The following is a 26,575-nucleotide window of genomic DNA, read 5'->3' as shown; positions in this document are numbered from 1 at the left end:
CCAAGGCAAAAGACAGGTTTGATTGCAGCCTGTTTAAAAATATTGGGCTTTCCTGAGCTGTGGTCCTCTCCTGTTAAACAACCCACTGCATGGGAAGGCATCACCTGCCTTTGTGGTATCATCCTGTGGGAATTTGGGCTCTGGGGACCATCACAAGAAAATGATCATATATCAGGTACTGCTCCTGCAGTGAGTTATAAACTATCTTTTGTCCTGTGTCTGACATCTCATGTTTGCTGCTGGAATCCGTAGAACTTCAGCTGACAAACTATTAGCTTACAAGTAGCATAAAGTCTCAGACTTGCCACGGCTCTTGACAATATTTAGACTTATATATGCAAATTTGTGATAGATACTTTAAGGCCACATAAAATGTTTCCTTGTATTATGAATTATTCTAAATATCAATTTAATCTTGTGATCAATTGATGTAATGATGTGCGTGTGTGTGTGTGTGTGTGTGTGTGTGTGTGTGTGTGTGTGTGTGTGTGTGTGTGTTTTGTAAAAAGAATGTAGGAAAATTCAGTATGGAGTAGTCAAAATTTTTTATATCACTTAGAAAATGTACTTAGGAGGGACACTGGATTCCAAACTACGTTTAAGTATTTTTGAGGGTTTTTTAGATGACTTTCTTCTGAAGAAGAAAATGATTCTCATGAAAACTAGAAGAGGAAAGCTAAAGAAAGCAAGAAAAATAACCTGTTGTCAGGTATCTAATTTTACTCAGATATGTTTTAAAAAGCAGCAATTAGCCTTTTGACCAAACCTGTTATTAAATGGTTGTCTGTATTGAACCAGTCAATTGTTTCCAAAGTAGTAGAATAAAAATATTTTATAAAAGAGTACAGAATAATTTTATTCATTTATGTGTGAGTACATAAACCTGGAATATTGAAAATTCTAATATTGATGTAAAAAAACAAAGCCTAGTTTCATTTCAGAAAAGTTTAAGCTATTAAAAATAAAATTGTTTATTTAATTCAATTTTTCTTTGCTTTTCGAAGTGATTTGTGAATATAGGCAAAATACCCATACAGCAATGATGTCATACGTCCATGTTGTTTTTGTCATGGTTTCTTTATAAATGTAAACTGAAGAATAGCACAGAAGAGATTCATATTCTCTGTTACTTCAGTAGTTGAAATATCAAAAATAAAATTCGTCAATGCTTTGATAAGAGTAAGCTGCTATAATAACCTAATGTTTGAAGCATCCTTCCACTTTTAAAATATGTGTTTGGACAATAATATTGTAGTTGCTTCAAATGCAGTCAACTTATTAACTGAAGACAGAGCATAGAATTTTTATTTATTTTTATTTATTTATTTATTTTTGTATACAGTTTTTATTTATTATTATTTTTTAAATTTTATTTTGTCAATATACAGTGTGGTTGATTATTGTGGCCCATTACCGAAAACTCCCTCCCTTCTCCCTCTTCTCCCTCCCACCCAACATTGTCCTTTCTGTTTGCTTGTCGTATCAACTTCAAGGAACTGTAGTTGTTATGTCTTCTTCCCCCCGTTTTTTGTTTGTTTGTTTGGTTAGTTGGTTGGTTTGTGTGTGTGTGTGTGTGTGTGTGTGTGTGTGTGTGTGTGTGAATTTATATATTAATTTTTAGCTCCCACCAATAAGTAAGAACATGTGGTATTTCTCTTTCTGTGCCTGACTTGTTTCACTTAATATAATTCTCTCAAGTTCCATCCATGTTGTTGCAAATGGCAGTATTTCATTCGTTTTTATAGCTGAGTAGTATTCCATTGTGTAGATGTACCACATTTTCCATATCCACTCATCCGATGATGGACATTTGGGCTGGTTCCAACTCTTGGCTATTGTAGATATGCAGAATTTTTAAATGTTATGATATTCAACACATTTTTAATCTTTATTTTTTTACCTACAGTTGAGTTCTTCTAAGCAGTCTCTCTCTCTCTCTCCTCTCTCTCTCTCTCTCTCTCTCTCCAATGTTGCTCTTTCAGAATCATACAGCAGTTTTTGGTAATTAATAATAATGTGAAGTTGTTTGAAGGGTAAGACGATTTAATGTATTGTTTCTGACATGGAGGGTCAAGAGGCTGAGATAGATATTTTTTGAATGTGTTGAAGATATACACTTATGAGATTCTTAATAAAAAAACTAATCTGGATTAGGAGAGCTGAAAAAAAGACTTCTTTCATTCCATATTAAAATTGATTCACTAACCCACTGTCTTAATGACTGTCATCATCATATATATAGATTTATTTTACTGAAGTATATAAGTAGGTAACCAGTTCTTTTCACAGCAAAGGTGATGGGATAACACTCCTATGATTAGTTTACTAAAGACTGAGACTTTTACTTTGTCAGCAGACTCTCCATATTGCTTTCTCAGTTTACATGCTTTGATGGAGCAAATTGCCACATTGGAGAGGACAGTGTTGTTAGGTCGGTGAGAACACACCAGCCTGGGAGAAAGGGAGGAAAGGGAGGAAAGGGAGGAGGTAGGGGGACAGTGCCAGTTGTGCCAGACGTCCTTATACAAATGTACTGGCCTTGAGGGAAAGGGAGGGGGCAGGGCGACAGGTTGAGGGAGTAGCAGATGTTCTTATGTTAAGCTGACTGTGAGGCCTAGTAAGTGTGGCAAAGAAAGCAGGTCCTCAGTCCAACAATCCAAGGAACTGAATACTGCCAACCAGGACATGAACTTGGAAGTGGGTCCTTTCCCAGTAAACTTTTGTGATGACAAAAGACAAAGGACACCTTGATTGTAGTCTCTAAGAAACCCTGAAGCAGAGGACCCAGCTTACCTGTGGCCACATTCCTGACCAATACAAACTGTGAGATAATAAATGTGTGATGTTTTAAGCCAAGTTTTTGATAAGATAATATGCTGCAATAGATAACTAATACAAAAACAGACAAGTGGATGCATATTCTTGTGAGCTCTTCTCACCTAAAAGCACTTTCAATAAAAATTAAACTTATTGCCTCTCTATATTTCTTTTATCTAATTGACATAATCATATTATCCATCTTTCATATAAATCTCTGTAGAACTTTTCACAAAATTTTGGTGTGAAAGGGAATAGAATGAAGCAGTGGGAACAGAGAGAACTAGTTTAGTTTTTCTGCTTTTTCTGCTTGTTTCATTTTTTGTCTGTTTTGTTTTGAGATAGGAGATTGCTATGGTCTGAATGTTTGTGTCCTCTCCAAATTTATATGTTGAAATCTTAACCCCAAGGTGATGGCATTAGGAGGTGAGGGCTTGGGGAGGTGATTATGTTATGAGGGTGGAGTCCTTATGAATAGGATTAGTGCCCTTATAAAATAAGCCCAAGAGAGACTCCTTGTCCCTTCCACCATATGGTCACACAGCAAGAAGTCACCACCTATGAACTAGAAAGCAGGCCTTCACCAGGCACTGAGTCTGCCTTGATCTTAGATTGCACATCCTCCATAACTGTGAAAAATAAATTCCTGTTGTATGGAGTTACCCAGTTTATAGCATTTTGTTATAGAAGCTTGGACCAGCTAGGACAGAGATCCTTTAGAACATTGTTAGGCTTAAGTAAATAATCTAGGGAGAGGGAGAGAGAGATGACAATGGAGTTGGAAGGGATACATGCAGAGGACAAGTTCTTGAGAAAGCCAGCTGGAGTGGCACCCAGAGGAGCACAGGAGAGGGGCTCATCTTTGACAGGAGGAACAACACATAATTCCTCACTTCTCAGAAGGAAGGAAAGAGGGGTAATTATTCAGGTATGCTGGTAAATCTGGGGATCAGAAAAAAGAAAATTCATGAATCAGAGCATGCAATCTGTCTATTACCAATATGAAACGATTTGAATGTAATAAAATATAACTAATGAACTATACAGAACATAATTAAACCTATTTCTGAAGAAATAGAAAATAGTCTCAATTCTCCTGCTTTGCTTTGAGAGAACACAAATATATTATTCATGGGTGCTATTTTGTATGCTCCACTTTATAAACGTTTTTAACATATGAGGAAACACAGGAAAATGAGTGCTTTTATCAGCCATTAGAGATAATTAAGTACTGAAACTGATTTAGCAGTGAATCTGCAGCCAAAGAGAGAGCTCAAGTTGAACCTATACCTTGGAAGAACTACTTGTGTGTTAGTTTAGTTTCAGACACAGCTATATATTTATGCTTTCAATCTGTGTTACTCAGTTATAATGAATCGGCTTTATCCCTGCCTTTGAACTCTGAAGGCACTAAAAAAAAGACCTTCTTGAATATGAACCCAAGAAAATTTCTTCCTAGTCTAATTCTTTCAGGCTTCTGGCTTCCTGCCCACATACCCCGAAATGCAAGTCAACTGGTAAAATGATTATGTTCTAGTCTCCACAAGGAATAAATGATGCCCTTTTGCTGAGTATAGACTCCTGGGGCATGTTACAATCCATCCTAGGTAGAAGGAGACAAATGGAAATGAAAAGGTTCGTGGCATAAGTGCATAATATAATGAAAGGTTCCTCGATGCCAGTGTATTCCCTATTGCCATCCACGAAGGCAGTGTTATCAGGGAACAGTAAAATAAGAAAAATGAGAACAGTGCACCCACTGGTTCATAATTTTTTATATCAATTTAAACAATTGTCTTTTATTAGGATGACGATAGTAATTTTTATTTTTTGTACTAAAATACATTTTATTGCACATGGTTTAGGCAAGTAATTTTGTTCATACCATTCTTAACAAAATTAAAGTTGTCAACCCTATCATGATCCAATATCTGGGGAATACTAATCTTAGCTAAGTGGGATGGTCAGTTTTTGTTTTATAGCAGAGTGGTTAAGAAAGTGTGCTCTGAAATTAGGTTGTTGGGTTCATACTTTAGCCTATGAATGGTGTTGTCATCTTAGGCAAGTTACTTAGGTAGTCTATTCCTTAGTTTCCTCAAATGTAAAATAGATTCACGAGAGGAATTTATGTCATGGTTGAGCAATTAATCTGTCCATATAGGTGCATTGTCTGGCAAAGAGTAAGTATGCTCTCTTTTATTTATTGTCATCTCCAAGCACTGAAACTTTCTTAGTACAATTGTAGTCAAGGCTCATGATAACAGCAATGAAGATCTGAAAAATTCATATGTTTAGTAAACAGACATTTGTTGAGCAACTATTATGTTTCAGGTACTGTCCTATAATTTAGAAATATGAACGTAAACCAGACAGAACCCTCAAAGAGTCTACAAACTAAAATTATTTTCTAATTTCAAAGACTGGAGGCCACAAAGGATTGCCAGTAACAAAAAAGACTGGAAGGAATTAATTCCAGATAAGGAGAGGCAGAGACATAAGTTAAAAAGTAACCGAAAAGTTAAAAGTAACTGATAAATGGGAAGTTTGTTAATTTCTGTGTTTGCTACCCTTAGCACGCAAATATATTCTAGAAAAAGCAGTCTTTCTGTAATTTTTCCTCTGATTTAGAATGAACAGAATCATTTTCCTTACCATTCACGTAGTGCCTCGACTTCAAGAAAACTCTTAGAGTGGGCAACTGATATGATTTGAAAATTCTTTGGCTGAGATTTGATACAAATATTGTGTTCTATGCTTTAGATCTGTATAGTCACAATCATCAAAAATTTCAACCAGTTAATGTAAAGTATTTTTTTAATTTATAAAACATAGCAGTGAGTGATATAGTGTGGTTTAATCATTATTTGAAATCTCTCCACTATCCATCAGCCCCACCACATGCAGCCCATCTCCAATCTCAGTTGACACTAAATTTCCTATACAAAGGCACAAATCCTCCTGACATAACATTTATTATTCTTTGTATTGCGTCCTTTCACTTTCTTAGGCTCAGTTTGGTAAGTTGGTACACTGACAAAATTGAAAATTGATTATGATACAATCTTGGAAATTCAGGAATAGTGGATGATTTTCTTGTTTATCTCAGTCTATTCTTATATAGGCCCAGGTTGTAATGCCCACAGTTGCATGAAAAATTACTGGGAGAACAAGTAGGCCAAACCCCCTAAAGAAAGGAGTTTGCCAAGAAAGTTATACTTTATTATACTTATACTTTTTTTTATATTTATACTTATACTTTTGCCCCACCACGACATCTTGACACTAAATGAGATGTAGCCTCATTCAGTTGTTCATGAACTTAGTGATTTATAAATAGGTTTGAACACATAATTGAAGCATGGACTTTTTAAATGGTTACTGGATAAAGATAGAGTCCAAGGCCTGATTAGCAATTTTACGATATACCTGCAAAGTTACCTTGGGTAAACAGTAGGTACACATCTTAGGGCTCATAAACAAGCTGAGAGACAAACGAATATTTGTTGTGAGAAATCAAACTTGAAGTTTAGCTTTGATTTTTATCAGTAAAAGTGATGAAGACAAATGTCTTGGTCAAAATTAATTTCCTGCAATAGACTAATCCTTCCATATGGGCTAAGATACAACTGTGGGTCATACTATGTGTATGTCTTTCTCAAGGAAGATTCCAGAAGGAGGAAGAAAGGAATGGATATACTCCAAGAAGTTCTAGTACATGATGGAAGTGATGCAGTTATCAAGATCTGTCTGATTTTGAAGTATTTATTTAACCAAAAGTTCTCTCTCTGGTTCCACATGTCTAATGAACTACAGAGTTTTTTGGCCTGGAGGGAAAGATTTGCAGTTCTGATTGAAAGCGTCAACTTTCAGGGAGAAAAAGTATTCAGGGCTATGTGGATGCTACTATAACATCTGCCTTTGTGTAATAAAAAAAAAGCGATTGGACAAATATCTATGTCAATACTTCACTTAGGGACTACTGAAAGTATATAAGTTCCTCCTCTCAAATTTTCTTTTTTAAAAATTGAAGTTTTGAGAAGTTTATTTTAAAATTCATGCTTACTAGTGTTAAAAAAGTATTCTTCGTATGTGATGCTTGTTTTCATGTAATAGTCATTTAGGTTGGTTTCATTTCAACTCCATTGCAATTTTAGGAAAAATTAAGTTCTGGAAGATTTTCTTTTCTGTTTTCTGGTATGCAGTATCAATCTTAAGTCATACAATTTAGAAATAAACTAGTTTGTCCTGGGTGTTAAAGTTGGCAGACACTGATGAAAAAACTAACCTACAAACATTCTAAAATAATCCCATCCTTTCCCCAAGAGAATTAAAGCAAATTGCTCATCAGTCTGGTTTTTTTGCACTCAATAAGAATGGGTGTCAGTAAATCCAACTTAAAATCACAACCATGAATTCTTTAATCTTTCGGATAAATTTGTGCAGAAGATAAAAAGTTTTTGAAGACACAGTGGGAAGTTCCAGCCTATCAAAAAGCATTACCCTTAGATAAAATCCAATTTTTCATCAATAGAAAGATAACATGATCCCAGAACTAGACTGTTATTTCAGATCCAATTTCTAGTTATCTCTTGAATATTTTTCTGTCACAGAAAAATATGTTGGCAAATTCACATCAATCCAATGTTCAAAGATATGTTTCAGAATCTCTCTCAACAAAAATAAAATATATAAAAACTCTGTAAAATTGTATAACACTATTCTCCACCTGATACAGTTTTAGATATTTGAAAACATTATTACTCACAGTTAAGTTTCGAAGTGATTTAACACTACAAAGCACAACTTTTTTCACAAAAACATATTTAAACTTTTAATACCAATACAAAATCTATCTTCTATAATGCTGATAGTTAGAAAAACCATTCTCAAACCCAATCTCTTATTTTCTAACCTCCTATTTAGTCTTTCTGCCACCAATTTCTTACCACCGCCTGCAAATCCACTCTTCAGTGCAACCCAAGGAGCTATTTTATTTAAAAATCAGATCTGATCTTCATATACAACACAGGATGTGTTCAGTCACCAAAGGTATTTACTGAATGCTTGTTAGGGATCAAGCACTGTGTAGGCACTGGGGACATGGACATAGATAAATACCAGTAAGGTATAAAAGCTTAAAAAGGCTTTACGGTTTTCTATTGCCTAGTCACTCTTTAGTTTGACACACATGAATCCAATTCCAAACCCAAACAACTTCTGCAGCTTGGTTTCTCTTTATCTATTCCATGCACTCAATCCTCCATTTATACCAGACTTCCATTTCTTGAATATTCCATGCCCTTTTATTTTTCTGTGCTCTTATCAATGATATGCCCCTCTCCCCCAAAGTGAAATACCCCCTTCTCAGTCTGTAAAACACCTATCTACTTCAAGACCAAGGTCAAGGTTATATCTTGGGCAACAGAATATTCTCTAAATTCCCTAGTAAGAGCCATTCGCTCCCTCCTCTGAGCTCCCTAAGTGCTTCTTCCTTTCTTCATTCAGATTGGTATTAAAATTATACTGTGAATTTATACTTTTACAGAAAATGGGGGATAGAAATTAAAAAGAACTTTTAAAATTATATAACAATGTTATAAAAGAATAATGTATAACAAGTATATTGCTGTTTATTAAATAATATGTTAGCAGAAAAAAATGTCATTTTGTCTTTTCACAGCACACTAGAGTGGAAGGGTGGGAGGAAGATAATGGTTTACTTTGTGATAATCCTGAAAAACTCATGCAGTAAATGTAAAAATGAAAAATAAAACTTCTTTGTACATCCAAAATATATAAATATGTATTTTTTCAAAATTATTTTTGCAGAACATTGAAATTCCTGGTACTCAGAGAAACTACTATTAGCATATCAAAGAGGCAGAAACCTGTTTTTCAAGTTACACTAGAGCATTCAGAAAATGCAGTCACTCTTGTGGGCAAAATCACCAGAAAGAAATCCATTAAAATAAGTAAGAAGAAAGTCCAAAAGCAGGTAGATTTAAGGACACACATCTTGAAATAAACATCTAGCAAAGGATTGATGCAAATCGACCACCAACGTATTTGATTATATTAAAACTTCTCCCTGTTGTGAACAAAGAAAAACTAAAATATTTTAAAATTAAAGAACTTATAAAAGGTGCAGTATAGGAGGAGTAGAGTGCGATGTTCAGTTGCGTGTGTCAACCTGGATATGCTGTACTCCCCAGTTATTCAATCAAATACTAATGAAGGTGTTATTGTGAAGGCACTTTATATATGAGATTAAAGTTCATAAACAGTTGACTTTAAGTCAGAGGGTTAGTTTAGTTAGTCTAAGTGGGCCTGATTCAATCAGTGGAAAGACTTCAAGAGCAGAACTGAAGCCTTGAAGAGGAAGAAATTCTGCCTGTGGATAGCAACTTTGGCTCATGCCCCAGAGTTTCAGGCTGCCCTTCTCAAAGGCCCGTCTCAGTGACTTCAGACTGCATTGTCACCTGTCAGTATTACGCAAGCCAATTCATTGCAGTAAAAATCTTAATATATATCTCCTACTGGTTCTGTTTCTCTGCTTAATCCCTGACTGATACACAGTTTAATGTCTTGATGTATCATATTTACAATCTTTTTCAGTCAAAATTTAGTCACTTACCAAGCAGTTATTTCAAAGTTACAAGCAGGAAATTGAATTCAGCTAGTCTCTTCTCAGTATTTGCCTAATTAATCTATTCAGTCAAAATGGGCTTGCCTCCTGGATGAGTAATTTACCATGACCAAATTTAAACTCTCCATATTGTCTTCAAACAAGCTTGTCTTCCAGTATTCCTAGTCTGAGCATCCACATCTAGGTTCATCCCAGAAATCTGAGAATCATCTCCAACATGTTTCTCTTTCTCATCTTCCATATAAAATTCATCTCTGTCTATCATAGCAGTTAAGCACAAAGGATTTAAGCGAGGGCGTGGGCACAATCGCTGGGACTTGAGAAACTGGGTGGATAGCATGTTACATAGAAGCGAGAGAATGGCAAGGGTTTAATTCCAAATATAGCACATTAACCCGCTTCTTTCTTTCTGCACTGACGCTTTTTTAGTCTTTGGTCTCATTCTTCAGATAATGCCTTTGGTCTTACTTCCGCAGAGGGATCTTCACACACTCGCCAATCTTCGTATTCATTATATTGTAGTGTCTTGCTAATTCATTACAGTGTCTTGGTTAACTCTCTGTGAAAGACCTGCAATTGTCCCTTAATCTACTTGACAAAACTCATATTCAGATATGCTTATTATTATTCCTTAATATCTCTCCCATTAGTCAACCACTATGAGTTCAGTGTCAGAGCTATTTTTTTTTTCTTTCTTACTTTTTTCTTTCTGTTTATTTTTTACTTTTTTTTAAAGGATACATGTTCAGAAAGAATAGTATGTACACCATAAGCATGGGGCTTGATGCATTCTCACACACAAAACTCCTGTGTAACCAACTCCAAGATAAAGGAACAATGTATTACTAACACTGAGAAAGTTCCCTTATTCTCCATTTCTGTTCTTTACACTCCTTCCATGCTCTAACTATTATCCTGAGTTTAACAGCATAGGTAACCTAGGCCTCTGTATTAGTCCATTCTGCTGCTTATGACAGAATATGTGGAACTGGGTACTGTATAAAGAAACAAAATTTATTTCTTACAGTTCTGGAGGATGAGAAGCCCAAGATCCAGGGGACAGCATCCTTCCTTTTAGCTTATATGGTGATCATATGAGTCAGAAAGTCCTGGCCTCAACCTGAATCATGGCTCTGCAGTCTACTAGCTGTTTCTCTCTTGAGAAATTTGCATAATAACATTCTCTGGTTTTAGTTTCCTCTCTGTCAAAAAATAAAATCAAGCAGGGAAACCATATTCTCTGAGTGTTATTTTAGAGGAAAGCTTATGATAACACATGAAAAATATTTGGCATAAGGTAGGTGTTCAATATGTATTAGGTATATCCCTTCACTTTTAATTATAGTACATGTATGGTACATATTTGAGAACAGCATCACATAAACAACAAAAAAGAAACCAAAGCAATTTTTTTTTGTCTTGAGTAAGTTACCATATCAATAATGGTATGCACCAGAAATAGATTTTGTTCAAATGGCAGCTCTCTGAAAAGCTATATTCTGACATGCAAGGATACTTCAAAAAGTTCATGTAAAAATAGAATTAAAAAGATAATACAAGTCTTTACATGAACTTTTTGAAGTACCATCAAATAACATATTTGAAGTTCAGTTGAAACAACTTTCACCTTGTAGAAAAAAGGGCAAGAATGTTTTCTGTTACTTATGATGTTAAATGTTACTGGTAACCACAAATTTGAATTAATATTTTGTGGCAAAAGCATTATTGTGGTCTAAGAAAGTTTATGATGCTTTCAAATATATACCAGTTGTTATCAGACAATTGCACATCTGATATTACCAAAAAACATGCTTTATATTGCCAGGAAAACAACTCTAATTATTGGATGGGAAGATGAGTTATTTGCCCAAATATCTAGGATCCTATGGGAAATGTTTCCTTAGAATACTTTCATATTTTTTCTCAAGAGGATAACAAGCATAATTTTGAGATTTATAATCTCAGATCTGTAATTTATGTATGTGCCAATGCATTAATAAAAGCAAATTAATCTTTTTTCAGAAGAGAAAATTGAATCATAACATAAATCCATCTATACTAATAGGGTACTGCATTGATTCAAATATTTGATTTGTTTTTCAGGCAAGACAGACAAGTTAAGCAACAAAGAAAAATAAGAATGATTTCTTAAAAAGACTGAAATGTACTTGAAATTGATAAAGCACCAATTTTAGATGGCATACAAAGTATTGAGAAGATTAAGGGAAAAGAGCAAAGAAATCAGTAAACCTCTAACCGACCTTTTAAAAATTTCATTAGGCTTAGAAATGTTCCCAAAGAAAGAAAATAACAAATCTTTCCGTCTTTTTGTGGTGGTGGTGATGGTGGTTCAGGAATAAATCAAGAAATTATATTCTCATCAATTGAAGATGTGCATTTTAGAAAATCAGTGGGCTGTAAGGGAGCAAGTCCTGGCAATGCTTATTACTACACAACCAAGTTATTTCAATATTGAGAAAGAGAGTCATGCCAAATTTTAGCAGTTCTTAGAAAATATTACCACAATCATACATAAGGGAATTCAGAAGCTGTTAAAAAAGTCATCATTAGTTTCCTACAGGAAATTCTGTCAGAAAGTTTGAAAACTGAAAATAAAATATAACCGAAACCTCTGTGTAGCCTATCAAATGGTACAATAAATTGGACAATAAATATATTTAGTTCTCTTTGCAAAAAGCAATCAGGTATCTGTGAGAATAACAGGGAGTACTAACTCCTTATATTTAGCACTTGCTCCTGTAAACATTCACATTGTTATCTTATTTGAGTCATTCAATAACTTTGAAATATATAGGGGATTAATGTCTCACTTTACAAATTAAAAAGATATGTTCGAATGCACCAAGGAAGTTACAATATTGGACTAGAATTCTGTTCTCCTTACTATTTGTACCAGGTTGTCAGTGCTGCTTTAAATTATGGAAATAAATTATAAGAGGGTAGAGTCAGTTTTAAAAAACTGTCTGTGTAGTATAGGCAGAAAAATAAAGAGACAATGAATGGGGATTAAAAAAAATAATTCACAGCCTGAAGCTGTTAGTCTTCTCTGTAATGTGCTTTGTCATTGGATTGTGTACTTCTAAGTTTTACAGTTGAGCCTCAAATGCTGATCAGTTTGTAAATATGTTTGAGATAACATTATATATCTATATAAATATTATGTATATATAAATATAGTATATACATAAATATAAATATATATACACATATTAACCCAAAATTTGTAACTATTCGGTGGCAGATCGAGCTTCTTAACTACTGTAAAATATGGAACAATATGGGCCGAGCCCGTGGCCACTCGGTAGAGTGCTGCGCTGGGAGCGCGGCGACGCTCCCGCCTCGGGTTTGGATCCTATATAGGAATGACCGGTGCACTCACTGGCTGAGTGCCGGTCACGAAAAAACGACACACACACACACAAAAAAAATATGGAACAATATGCAATTTCTATAAAAATCCCAATACGAGGTCAGCATACAGACACAAAGACATATACAGTAATTTTACATGTCTTTGGACATGTAAGAACTTTGCTTCCTGAAGATGTAAAAGAGTGATATCAAAACAATTGGTTTTCTTCAAGGAGGATCACAACACTAGGGATGAGCATGTGAAAATAATTACAGGTATAAATAACAGGTATGAATAAGATGTGTCAAAAATAAATATCATTTGTTTGTGTTATATTAATAATTTAAAATCTGAATCCTTCTTTCTACTGTCCCAATTCTCTTCCTAGGCCTCTTTGGCTGATGATAAAAGAAACATGATTTATCATGGGGTCTCCTTTGCATGGGATACCATGGACACAAATTCAAAGACTTCTGTATGCCCTGCATCACATTTGGGTGTGTACATCCCCTCAACAAGTCTGCAACGTCATTGTTTAGAAAACAGGACCATAAGGGGCACTTTTAGGCCTCCTGAGATAGTGCCAGGGCTGGAAGCCCAATGTCCTCGGGGAGGTGACCACATTCATCCTCCACTCAGTCTGAGCACCCATGCTCTCTCTAGTCACCTTCAGGAGCACTGGCTCCTTTACCATTTCCTTTTTTGTTTTCCTTTCAAGAACAGTGAGCAGAGCCTCTAAGAAAGTACAGTTTTTAAAAAGCCAAGGGATGGGGAGGCTGCCTTCATTCTGTTTCTGATTTTGACTCTGAAAACTCCATGTGAATTGAAACACAAACATCCCAGTTATGGCTTTGGATTGGCAGACAAAAGATCAAAAGAAAATAAAAATTCAAGAATTGAACTTCTAGTGTTTGCCTGTGGCTTCTGACTATCCCAGCTGACCTAAGTTTGTAGATTAATTGGTCCTATACAAGAGATACGAGATAAAGTCAGATAATAGAAAATTGGAGACCCCTGCGTAAATCAGGAGAGCAAGAAGCTACCATCCTCAGTGTGTAAATTAGGAAAATACAACCTCGCTTGTAGAGGGAAATGATGAAGATACATTGGCTGTGTCATTCTGGCTATGCATAAGAAGGAAAAATTACTTAACAGTAATAGAAAGAAGGAAGAAAGAAAGGAATGAAGGAAGGAAGGAAGGAATCTCCTTGAAGAATACCTAGCCACAAACTAGAGTTGTAGCATATGAGCATAATAACCAAGCATAATTTAGCTTTAAACAGTTCCAGTTAGTCACTGCATCATGGTGACTTAGCAGACACAAGGAATATTCTCTTTGGAATGAAAGCATATTAAGCTCAGAATTTAAATTATTCCTATATATAAAATTCCAAAAATATATAAGCTTATGATGAAAAATTACAAGTAAAAACATTAAAATGATGAATGATCCAGAATAATATAAAATAGAAAACAAGTTTGGAATAAGATCCAAGGATTCTACAGATAGTGACATACTGTCAAATAAATAATATAAAGGTAAGAATGCTAAAAGTGTTTAAACTATAAAAAGAGTATAGAAAACATGATTAATAGTCAACTTGTCATAGTTGACCAGGAAGATTACTCATAATGAAGCACAGAAAGACAAACCAATGTTAAAATATAAAGGAGGGTTAAGACACATAAAGGATAAAACAAAAGTCTAACATACATCAAAATTGAGTTCAATATGACAAAGCTAGAGGCATCACACTACCTGACATCAAAATATACTACACTGCTTTAGTAACCAAAATAACATGATACTCATATAAAATAGATACACGACCTATACAACGGAATAGAAAACCCAGAAATAAACCCACATATTTACAACTGATTGTTGACAAAGGTACCAAAAACATGCAATAGGGAAAGGACAGCCTGTTCAATAAATGCTTCTGAGAAACCTGGATATCCACATATGGAAGAAAGAAAGTAGATCCCTGCCTCTCATCATATACCAAAATCAACTCAAAATGCATTAAAGACTTAAATATAAGAACCAAAAATATAAAACAAACAGATGAAAACACAAAGGAAATGCTTTAAGACATTGCTCTGGGCAAAGATTTTATAGATAAGACTTCAAAATCATAGGCAACAAAAGCAAAAACAAACAAATGAGATTACAGCAAACTAAAAGCTTCTGAACAGAAAAGGAAACAATCAACAGAGTGAAGATGCAACCTGCAAATTGGTAGAAAATGTTTGCAAACTATGTGTCTGACAAGAAAGTAATATGCAGAATATACAAGGAACTCAAACAGCACAACAGCAAAAAACAATCTGTTTTTAAAATGAGCAAATGACATTAATAGACATTTCTAAAAGAGGACATACGAATGGCCAACAGGTATATGAAATAATGCTCAACATCACTAATCATCAGGGAAATGAAAATCAAAACAGCAATGAGATATCATCTCACCCCAGTTAGAATGGCTATTATGAAAAAGACAAAAAATAACAAATACTGTTAAGAATGTAGAGAAAAGGGAACTCAAACACTGTTGGTAGGAATGTAAATTAGTACACCCATTATGGAAAACAGTTTTGGAGTTCCTCAAAAAAACCCCAAAAATATTACTACTATATGACCCAGCAATCCCACTACTGTGTATTTGTCCAAAGTGAAGGAAATTAGCATACCATGGAGATATCTGCACCCCCATGTTTATTGCAGCACTATTTACAATTCCCAAAATATGGAATAACCTAGGTGTCCATCAATGGATGAATGAAATCTACTCAACCATTAAAAAAGAACGAAATTCTATCATTTGCAGCAAAATGTGTGAGACTGGAAGACATTATGTTAAATGCAATAAGTCAGGCACAGAATGATAACTACTGAATGTTTTCACTCATGTGGGAGCTAAAAAAAGTTGAGTTCATAGAAATAGAGAGTAGAATTGTGCTTACTAGAGGCTGGGAAGTGTAGGGGAAAGGAGGAGATAGGGAGAAGTTGGTTATCAGATACAAATGTAGAACTATACAGAAAGAATAAATTCTACTGTTCTATAGTAGAGCTAGGTGATTATAATTAGCAATAATTCATTGTATATTTTCAAATGGCTGGAAGTGTATGAGTGTTTTCAACACAAAAAAATGATGGATATCCTAGTTACCCTGATATGATAATACTACTCATTGTATATATGTATTGAAATACCGTTCTGTATGCCATAAATATGTACGATCATGATGTGCCAATTAAAAATAATTTTAAAAATATATTTAAGAGGGCATAAGTGAATGTTGAGATATATCATGAGAAAAAAGTTGAGTTATATATGAGACAATTGGAGATAACAGGAGAATAAGGGAGGGATTAGCAAAGAAGATAAGGCTGTGCATGTTCCAAAATTCATGAAAGAGCAATTTTCAAATAGAGAAGCTAAACAGTTTTCAAGAAGGATAAATTAAAAGAAACTGAGATAAATACATTGTAACAAATATACCTAATACCAAAACCAAGAGAAGCTGGTTAAAGCAGTTAGAAAGAAAAGACAGGGTTTTTTTTTTTTTTTTAAAGGAAAAACAATAAAACTAATTTCTCAACAGAACAATGGAAGCCAAAAGACAATAAAATATATGTCTGGAAGTGCTGGGGGAAGAAAGGTCATATTTCTATATAGTCAGTAAAAATATCTCAAGATAGAAGATGCAATAAAGATATTAATTGACTCTCACTAAAGGAACTTCTAAAAAATATAATTCAGAAGGAAGAAAAGTTATGCCAGACAATTATCTAAAAGTAAGAAAAATGTTGAAAAAATATTTGGTTAAATTTAAAGAAACACCAAATTCATAAAACATAAACAATGTCTAATTTGTAGAGTTAAAGAAAAAGAATGTATAACAATTGCATATAAGTTGGAAGGGGAAGCCAGAAAGAATTCAAAGATTCTTGCATTTTTCATGAGATGTGTAAAAATATATGATTAAGTTCAGTTTTTTGAAAGTTTGGCAAGCACATAGCCACTAAGTGAATATAAATAGTGCATTTAACTTCCAATCAATAAATATAAAAATACTGAATTATTCAGTTAAAGACAAAAATTGTCACATTGGACTTGTTTACTCAAGAAAGGTATATAGTATAAGACTACAAAATGGTTGAAAACAAAAGAATAGAAAAGATGTGGCAGAAAAAATGCCAACCAAAAAAACTTTTGTAACTATACTATGTGATAGAATATAAATTAGATAAAAAGTATTACTGGATATATGCACATGCTCACACACACACATAGTTCTCATACCATGTCTAAGAGTTAAATTCACCTGGATAATATAAACAATTCTAAACTTATTTTTTACCTAGCTTTAAACTATCTAAAGCAAAAAGTGTTAGAATTGAATAACCAAATAGATTATCTATAGCAAAAAGTATTAGAATTGAATAATCACTACTGTCCTAGTAGGGGATTTGAACACATTTTTTTCATTAATAAATCAAGTAAACAAAATAATTGTGAATTGTAATGAGGATTTGAGTGATATAATTACATTAGACAAAGTAACAGATAAACCTCAAAATCTCATTGATTCCTATTTGGCGAACTAGTCTTCACCAAGAAGTGACTCAAGGATGCAGATTTCTTTCTTCTTGTGGCTTCCCCATCCTCTAGGTCAGTACTTCTCAACTAGGGGCAATTTTAGTTTTGGTTTTGTTTGGTTTGCTTTTATTATAAATACATGTGGGGTAAATTTTGACCACGATGGGAAATGTGGCACTCTCTGGAGATATTTTTTGTTGTCACACCTGGATTATATTGGCATCTAGTTTATAGAGAGACCAAGGCTGCTGCTAAACATCCTGTGATGCACAGGACAGCTCCACAATGAAAAATTATCTCCTCTTAAATGTTGGTGCTGAGGTTGACAAACCCTGCTCCATAGCCTCAGAGTTCTCTACTGGATCTTCTGCATCTGGCCAGCAGATGTGGGAAAATGGGAAACTTCAATTGGGAGGTTTTTATGGATCAGATCTGGATGTTACACTTCTGCGAAGTGTCCAGAACTCCTTCCAATACATGATAAAAAGACAAGAAAATCAAAAGAAAAAGTGGGCATAAGGCCTAAAATCTTATCACTAAAAGTGACCAATGTACATGAGTATGTACCTAGTCTCATTAGTAAACAGAGAAATGAAAATTAAAACTACAATGGATTTCCATTTGACACTCATCAGACTGATATTAATACCTGAACATGCCAATTTTGGCAGTGATATAGAGCAACAGGAATCTCATATACTTTGCTGAGATTGTAAATTTGTACATCCAATATAGAAATAAATTTAACACTACTCATTAAAGTAAAAATGCACATACTTCATTACTAAGGATCTGTACTCCTAGATGTTGATTGGCTAGGGCAGTGGTTTTTAACATTGCCTGCAGATTAGAATTGCCTAGGGAATTTTTACAAGACATCAGTGCATGGGTCCCACCACCAGAACTACTAATTCAACTGGGTTGGAATGGGTCCTCAAGCAACAGATTTTTAAAAACCTTCCCAGATAGCTGGAATGTACAGCTCCAATTTCAGTGAACTGCCCCAGAAAGTCTTTTATCCATGTACCCAACAGCATCATTTGTAATAGCAAAAAGCAAATAAAAAACACACATATATACACAAACTAGTAATTGCTATCTACATACACTGGAATAGATAAATATAGTGGTTTAGTCATACAACAAAATTTTATATGACAAAATGAATCTACAACTATACCTGTCATGAATTGAATTTTAAACCATAATTAAATCAGAAAAAAACATAAGCTTGAACAAAAAAATTCAAAACACACTCTAATACATACCGTGCAGCTCTCTCTCTACATATATATATTTACATTTACATGTATATGTGTGTGTGTGTGTGTGTGCGCATATATATATATGTGAGGGTACTTCAAAAAGTTCATGGAAAGACTTACATTATCTGTGTATTCTAATTTTCCGGGAACTTTTTGAAGTACTGTATTACTCTGTTTCTGTTGCTTATAATAGAATACTTGAAATTGGGTAATTTAAAAAAAAATAAAATCTATTTCTTACAGTTTCAGAGGCTAAGAAGTCACAGTCCAGGGAACACATCTGGAAGGGTCTTCCTCTACAGCAATGCAGGATGTCATATAGTGAGAATGGGCTGAGCACTAGATTTCCTTATAAAGCCATCAGAACCATTCCAATTACTCCACGAATGTTTCTATTCATTCACAAGGACACAGTCCTCACAACGTAATCACCTGTTAAAGGTCCCACCTTTCAAATACCATAATTGGATTCTCCACCCTCTTAACACTCTTACAATGGAGATTAAGTTTCTAATACAAGAACTTTTGGGGAACACATTTGACCCATCACAAGTACTCTTGTATATAGGTACACACTGTATATATACAACATATCCTCTAGTAAAATTACAAAGCAAAGCAAAGGAATGATATCTTAAAAATACAGGATATGGTGACCTTGGAGGGAGGGAGAGAGGAAAAGAGTTTATAGAGATGCACACAGGGAACTACAACAGTTCATTTCATGTTCTCTTTGTAAGTTGTTCTTCAGGCACACATTATATGTTTTATTACGGTCCTTTAAAGCAGACATATAACTTATGCACACTCTTATTTTTGATATATGTCAAAATAATTTTAAAGAACAAGAAAAGAAAAATACAAAGGCAAACAATACCTCAAGAGAGCATTCTACCACATTCTCTTTCTAGTCAGTCTTTGAGTTCACACAAAAGAAGAAACAAAACAAAATATTCTCAATTCTTTTATGCATCTACCTCTCCCAAGAGGTAGAATGCAGATTAACTTTCTGTTCAATGGTGGGTTTCCCAGATGTGAAATCTTTTTTTTCCGCCACATACAGAGGCTTATCTGACTGTCAGGCTTATACGAGGGTACTTCAAAAAAATCTGTGGAAAAATAGAATTGAGAAGAAAGCACATCTGTGGTCCTGGGCAAGGAGCTGTGGGCTGCAGACCCATCAGCCCAGAAGCAGGCAAAAGAGCACACCCAGGGTCCTAAGCAAGAATCTGTGGGCCTCAGCCCCCTGTGCCGAGAAGCAGGCAAGAGAGCACACCTTGAGTCCTAGACAAGGAGACAAAGGCAGTACCCCCTGCCCAAAAGCAGGCAAGAGAGCACACCTTGAGTCCTAGACAAGGAGCCAAAGGCAGTACCCCCTGCCCAAAAGCAGGCAAGAGAGCACACCTTGAGTCCTAGACAAGGAGCCAAAGGCAGTACCCCCTGCCCAAAAGCAGGCAAGAGAGCATGCCAAAAACACTACTGCCATGTGGGTAGCTCACCACAGCCACTGCCACAGCCACAGCTGCTGAGAAAGCAGCTCGATGCCATAGCAGCAGCCACAGCCACATGCAGGTGGCCCACTGGACACTCAACTGCATTGACACAAGGAGTCACCAGCAGAGAATAAAAAAAGAAAAGGACATCTCTCTCCTCAAAGCCCACTCCAGAGTAATAGAAGAAGAACTGCTCTACCAGATGAACAGATATCAATGTACAAATACTAGAAATACAAAAACTCAAGAAAATATCACACCACAAAAGGAATACAGTAATTTTCAAATACCAGACCTTATAGAGCAGGAAACTCTTAAAATGATAGAAGGAATTCCAAGCAACAATCTTAAGGAAACTCACTGAAACACAAGAAAATTCAGTTAGACAATGTAATAAAATGAGAAAAAAATTCCAGGATATGAAAACGGAAATTTACAGAGAGATTAATACCTGAAAAAAGAATATAGCAGAACTCATGGAACTGAATGATTCACTCAACTAAATAAAAAACACAACTGATAGTTTAAGCAGCAGGCTAGAACAAGCAAAAGAAAGAATTTCTGATCTTGAACATAGTCTTTTTGAAATAATCCAGTTTGACAAAAAGAAGGAAAGAAAGAATTTTTTAAAATGAAGAAAATCTAAGAGAGCTAGCAGACAATCTCAAGCACACAAGCATTCAAATCATGGGTGTTCCAAAAGGGAAGGAGAAAAGAAAAGGCATGGAAAATCCATTCAATGAAATAATAACAGAAAATTACCAAGTATAGGGAGAGACACAGACCTCCAGATCCAGGAGGCTCAAAGATCTCCATACAGATTCAAACCAAAAAGATCCTCTCCAAGACACATTATATCAAAGTGGCAAAGCTCAAAGACAAAAGAAGCAAGAGAAAAGTGTTTAAGTCACCTTTAAGGTGGTCCCTATCAGAATAACAGCAGACTTTCTAACAGAAACTCTACAGGCCAGAAGAAAATGGGATGATATATTCAAAATACTAAAAGAGAAAAACTTCCAGCCAAGAATACTGTACCCAGCAAGACTATCTTTCAGAAATGAGGGAAAAATAGTTTATTTTCCAGACAAACAAAATCTGTGGAAGTTCACCACCACACAACCAGCCCTACAAGAAATCCTCAAGGAAGTCCTGCATCTGGAATCCAAAAAATGATAGTCACTACCACCAATATACAAGAAAGAACAAAACCTACTGGTAGAACAAAAATGCAAATAAGAATGAGAAAGAAACTACATCTTACCACCATAAAAAGCCATAGTGACGATGTAATTATGTCCCTGCTTTATTTCTGATTTTAGTAATTTTGGTCTTTCTCTTTTTTCTTGGTCAGCCTAGATAAAGGTTTGCAAATTTTGTTGATCGTTTTAAATAATTAACTTTGGGTTTTATTGATTTGAGGACAGAGGTATTGTTTTTTAATTTCCTATTTCACATATTTCTGTTGTAATCTTTGTTATTTTCTACTTATATTTGCTTTTGGTTTACTTTGCTCTACCTTTTCTATTTTCTTTAGGTAGAAGTGTACATTAATGATTTGAGACATTTTTTTATTTTTAATTTAGGTATTTATAAGTATAAATTTTCTTCTAAGCACTACATGAGACTTTCATGCTATAAATTTTAATTTTGTGCTTTGATATTTATCTAAAACTACTCTCTAATTTCCCTGAGATTTTTCTTTTTACTCATTGTTTACTTAGGAGAATGTTGTTTAATTTCCATACATTTCTGAGTTTTCTAAATTTCCTTCTGTTATTGTGGTCAGAGAATATATTTTCTATGATCTTAATCTTTTTTTAAGAAAAAAAAAAGAAAATTTAAACAAACAAAAAAAGAAATTTATGGAAAGATTCCCATTATCTTTCAATTTTATTTTTACATGAACTTTTTCAAGTGCCCTTGTGTTTATATTCTGTTTTATTGATTTTTTATGTAATTTATGTTGCTAAACTTAGGTATTTAATTTCTCCTCTTGATTTCTTTTTATAAAGTGGACTTGTTGATTTGCTTAGAAATTAATTTGCCTTTGAAAAGTTTATCCAGGCTTCCGGCCGAAATGGTGGAATAGATGGTCCCCACCATCACCCTTTCCCACAATCAATCAATTTACAACTATTAAATAGCAATGACAGCCACGCTGGGGCCACTAGAGCTCAGGAGAAGAGGAGAGATCTATGGAGTGCATTAAAGGCAGGAAAAGTAACAGTAAGAGAAAGGATCACTCCTGCCATTTCAAATCCTGGCCACTTCAAGGCTGGAGCTGGTGAGTGCATGGAGCAAGAGCTGGCAAAAGCCACAGTTTTGCCCTTCATATGAAGTGGATTGGAGGCAGCAGGGGAGAAGAAGGCCTTAGTGGCTCCCAGGACAGCAAGACCACTAACAGGGTTCCTGTGGACCCACAAAAGAGCAAGGAGCCACAACAACTGAAAAAAGGAGCTGCTTGGGGGCCAGTGAGTCATCGCAAGGGACCAGCACATGGCCCACCCCATGGGAAGTGTTTGGAATATGGGCCCAGCAGGGGAGCACTGGGGCACAGCAAGGACACCTAATCTGCCCTTCAATCAGCACAGTATCACTCTGTGAAGACTGGTCAGGAATATAGAACTTCAGGGGGAGCAGTTTGCTAAAAAAACTCAGACCCAGACCAGTGTTTCCAAGCAACCCAGGTGTACTGGACCTCACAAGACCCAGAAGTGCTTACAAAGCCAACCATTAAAACCTGAGCTACAAAAAAAGCCTTCCCCAGAGAATCAGGAGCAAAGCAGCCATTTTGCTTAACCACAGGGCTCAAGTGCTGGTCCTCACAGGAAGTTCCCCCATTTTAGAAGTAAGCAAAGGACAACAAATTAGTTTCAGTACAGAAATTAAGTAGTGGATACAGTGAATAATCCAACACAGAACTGAAAGAAAAAACAAAATACCCACAGACCAGAGACAAATTTTGATATTAACTAGTAAAAGTCTCACTTCAACAAAGAACACCTATAAAACTTAAAAGGACCAGAAGCTCCCTGGGCCCACAAGCCAGGGAAGGGGGTGGGCCAGAGCCCTCAGCCATGTCTCCCGACACCCACAACCAAGCCTGGTGATGACCACCAAGCCACCACAGGAAACACCCTGGGCTCCCTAGAGTAGAAGTGGGGAGCTGAGGGCTTTGGCCACACCCCCCTGACATCTGCATTCGGCCCAGCAATGACCAAGCCACCACTGGAAGCCCCCTGGTCTCCACTGCAGGAATGAAGGGGGTGTCATGGGCCTCAACCACGCCCCCCTTCCTCCTTCTCCCACCCTATTTCCTTCCCCCTTCCCCTTTCTCTCCCCTCTCAACTGCTCCACAACGACATCATAGAATGTAAAAATGGAGCTGGAGACAGACCCTTCCTCCCCCATCCAGGCATGCCACTGCTGCCACAGGACCTGCCTGGGGTCCCGAGGTATGGAGCCAGGGACCAACCCCTCCTCCTGCAACCAGGCAAGGAGCACACCAAAAACACCAGTTCCACATGGGTAGCCAACCACAGCCACCACAATAGCCATGGCTGCCACAAAAATGGCTAGATGCCACAACCACCATGCAGATGGCCCACCAGTCACTCCAGTGCATTGACACAAGGAGAGTCACCACTAGAGACCAAAGAAGAGGATGTCTCCCTCCACAAAGTTCATTCCAGAGTGATAGAAGAAGCATCTACTCTATGAAAATAGTGGGGGACCTGAACACACCTCTTTCAGTACTTGACAGATCATCTAGGCGACAAATCAACAGAGTAATCATTACCTCTTTCAGAAGGAGAGAAGAAATCTAGGGTCATCAGAGGTGGGAGGGGGGAAAGAGAGAGAGATGGGGAGAAATTGGACAAGGGGCATAAAGAATAAATACAATTTGTAATAATATATATGCTAATAATATTGATTTGATCAACATACATCAATATTGAATCCCCAAAATATGTATAATCAATTATGATTCAATAAAAAAAGTTTATTCATCTTCCTCTGTTAAAATTAATTTGATATTTGCATGCTTTTGGAAAACTTTAGAGAGCTATTGCAAATAATTATAGAGATTATGAAATGAAATATGTAAATTTTAATAAGTTCTGTATCTCTAGTTTTTGTGAAAATTTGAAGCCTTACTTTCTACAGAGTATTTTGTTATTCATCTGTTATTCAGTTTATGTATTTGTTATTTGAACAAATAACTGTGCCTATCCTTAAAAATAAAATTAAATTAAATTAAAAAAATAAATGAAAGATAATACAAATCTTTCCATGAACTTTTTAGAGTACCAATATTTCCCTCTGATCTTGACATTTTTTTTTTTTTTTAGTCAGAAAACCAATTATTTAATTGAAGCTATAAAAAAAGAGGCAGTATAGCTGATAAAATAATTTGGGAAGAATATTTAGCATGTTTCAAAAGATTTAAAATAGGAGCAGGACACTTTACAAAAAGTTGTGTGGGAAATAAAATTCTTAAACTAGAAGTAGAAATGTAACATTACAGAGTATCTTATAAAATACAAAGACAGAAATATAAAAGGACAACATATGGTCTAAGTCTGAAAACTATTAATAATGACCAAATATTCAGGTTTAAATTTACAGATCCTGGTTATGAGGATCATACTACTATACAAACCAGTGGGCAATACTTTCCAATTAACCATGTGTGGTGTCATCTTCTACAAAGTCTTTCGCCATTTCTGCTGTGATCACATCAATATGACTAACCTTATTTCTAAACTTTACACCATAGAATTTGTCAGCTGACTCAAGCAGTTCAGGCCTAAAAGTAGTTGTAATAAACTGAGCATGTACAGCAAGTTCCATAATCATATCTGACACGGCCTTTCTGTGCTGAGCATCCAGAGCCTGGTCAATCTCATCAAACAAGTAAAAAGGAGCTGGATCACATTTCTGAATGGCAAAAATCAGAGCAAGGGCTACCAAAGACTTCTGTCCACCTGAAAGCTGTTGCATTTCTCTCATTTCACCCTGTTTTCCTGTAAATCACACCCTAATTCCAACTCCGGTGAACTGGTCAACTGATGGAACGCTACTCTGTGACCCAGAACCCCTCTCACTTTCACCACTGCCTTCTCCTTCATCCTGAGACTGACTGCCCTCCACATCTCCTTTCTTCATCACCAAAGTAGCTTTGCCACCAGGTACTAACTTCTGGAATACTTCGCTGAAGTTTTTGGATACCTGTTTGAAAGTTAACTGAATAGCTTCATATTTTCTAAGTTCAAGTACGTTCATCAGTTCCATGATTGACTTGTAGCCCCTATCCAACTCTTCCTGTCGCTTTATTAACTTTTCTCCCTCTGATCTTGAAAAGCTAGACAGGTTACTCTAATTAATGGCAGTTTTCTTCCTTTCAACATAGCACCATCTCATCCAGGGATGTGGATGGGATGTTGGTAATTAGCTACTGTTGGCATTAAGTCAGCTACATAATGATTCGATTTTGACAGAAAGTGTGGGCTGATTATAAACCTCAGTGTTTTAGATATACCTTTCTCATTAATAGAATCACTGAGGTCTTCCACGTTTCTAGGCGGGATCACTTGAAAACCCTTCTCCCCAGCACTCACCATGGTGACATGGGAATGTTGTAACATGAGCCACTCTTCTCAATGAAGCCTGGGATTTATCATGGTTTTCAGGTTGCATTTTCTGTTTCTTCCTGATTTCTGGCTGCCTGAGAAGAGAAAACTCTGGATTTAGACTAAGCCTTGAAGCTTATCTTTCTGACCACTTTTTATTGTCCTGCAGGCAAGCAGGTCATATGTCACATTACTAGTTCTGTGTTCTCTTCATGCACAATGATATGTCCATTTTCCTCAAAAGAACACATAAAAAAAACAAAGGCTTAAGGGGGTACTTAAAGCCTTTGCAGCCATTTTGGAAATATTTCTTCTCTGAGGTTGAGCAAAATTCTCTTTAGCTTTCATGATGACTCGTAGATTATGCATCAGGCCAGCAGCCTGCTCCAAGAGTAGTGGGTATGCACACTCAGCAGTGTATCTGCACCTCTGCACTTTCATAGCCTGTTCTCAGGAAGGCTGTTCATCCCTGACTTCCAAAAAGCCTCCCTAGTAGCAGCTGCTATGATAAGTTTCAAAATACCCTAATTGGCAGGGTTGAGTCTGGTGGCTTAGAAATCACCATCTGTGCCTGGCTTTCCCCCTGCGTGGAAAAAGGCACTCTCTTCCTCCTCTTCCTTGTCTACCTTTATCCCATCTTCTGAGGGATGCCAAGTTCTGTCAGGCTGAACTTTGTGACCAGCATGCCACTCAGTTTTATTTCTGCTCTCACCTGTTGAAAATAGACCAGAGCTATGTCTT

The 26,575-nt window shown here is 35.9% G+C and overlaps 1 pseudogene; it reads right to left on the bottom strand.

The window, feature by feature from the left end:
• Positions 1-24,622: 24,622 nt before the first annotated feature.
• Positions 24,623-25,825, bottom strand: LOC134391645 (structural maintenance of chromosomes protein 3-like; annotated as a pseudogene).
• Between the last annotated feature and the right edge of the window lie 750 nt (positions 25,826-26,575).

This window comes from Cynocephalus volans, chromosome 12 (genome assembly GCF_027409185.1).
Source record: "Cynocephalus volans isolate mCynVol1 chromosome 12, mCynVol1.pri, whole genome shotgun sequence".
NCBI lineage: Eukaryota > Metazoa > Chordata > Mammalia > Dermoptera > Cynocephalidae > Cynocephalus > Cynocephalus volans.
This window is presented reverse-complemented; position numbering and strand designations above follow the sequence as displayed.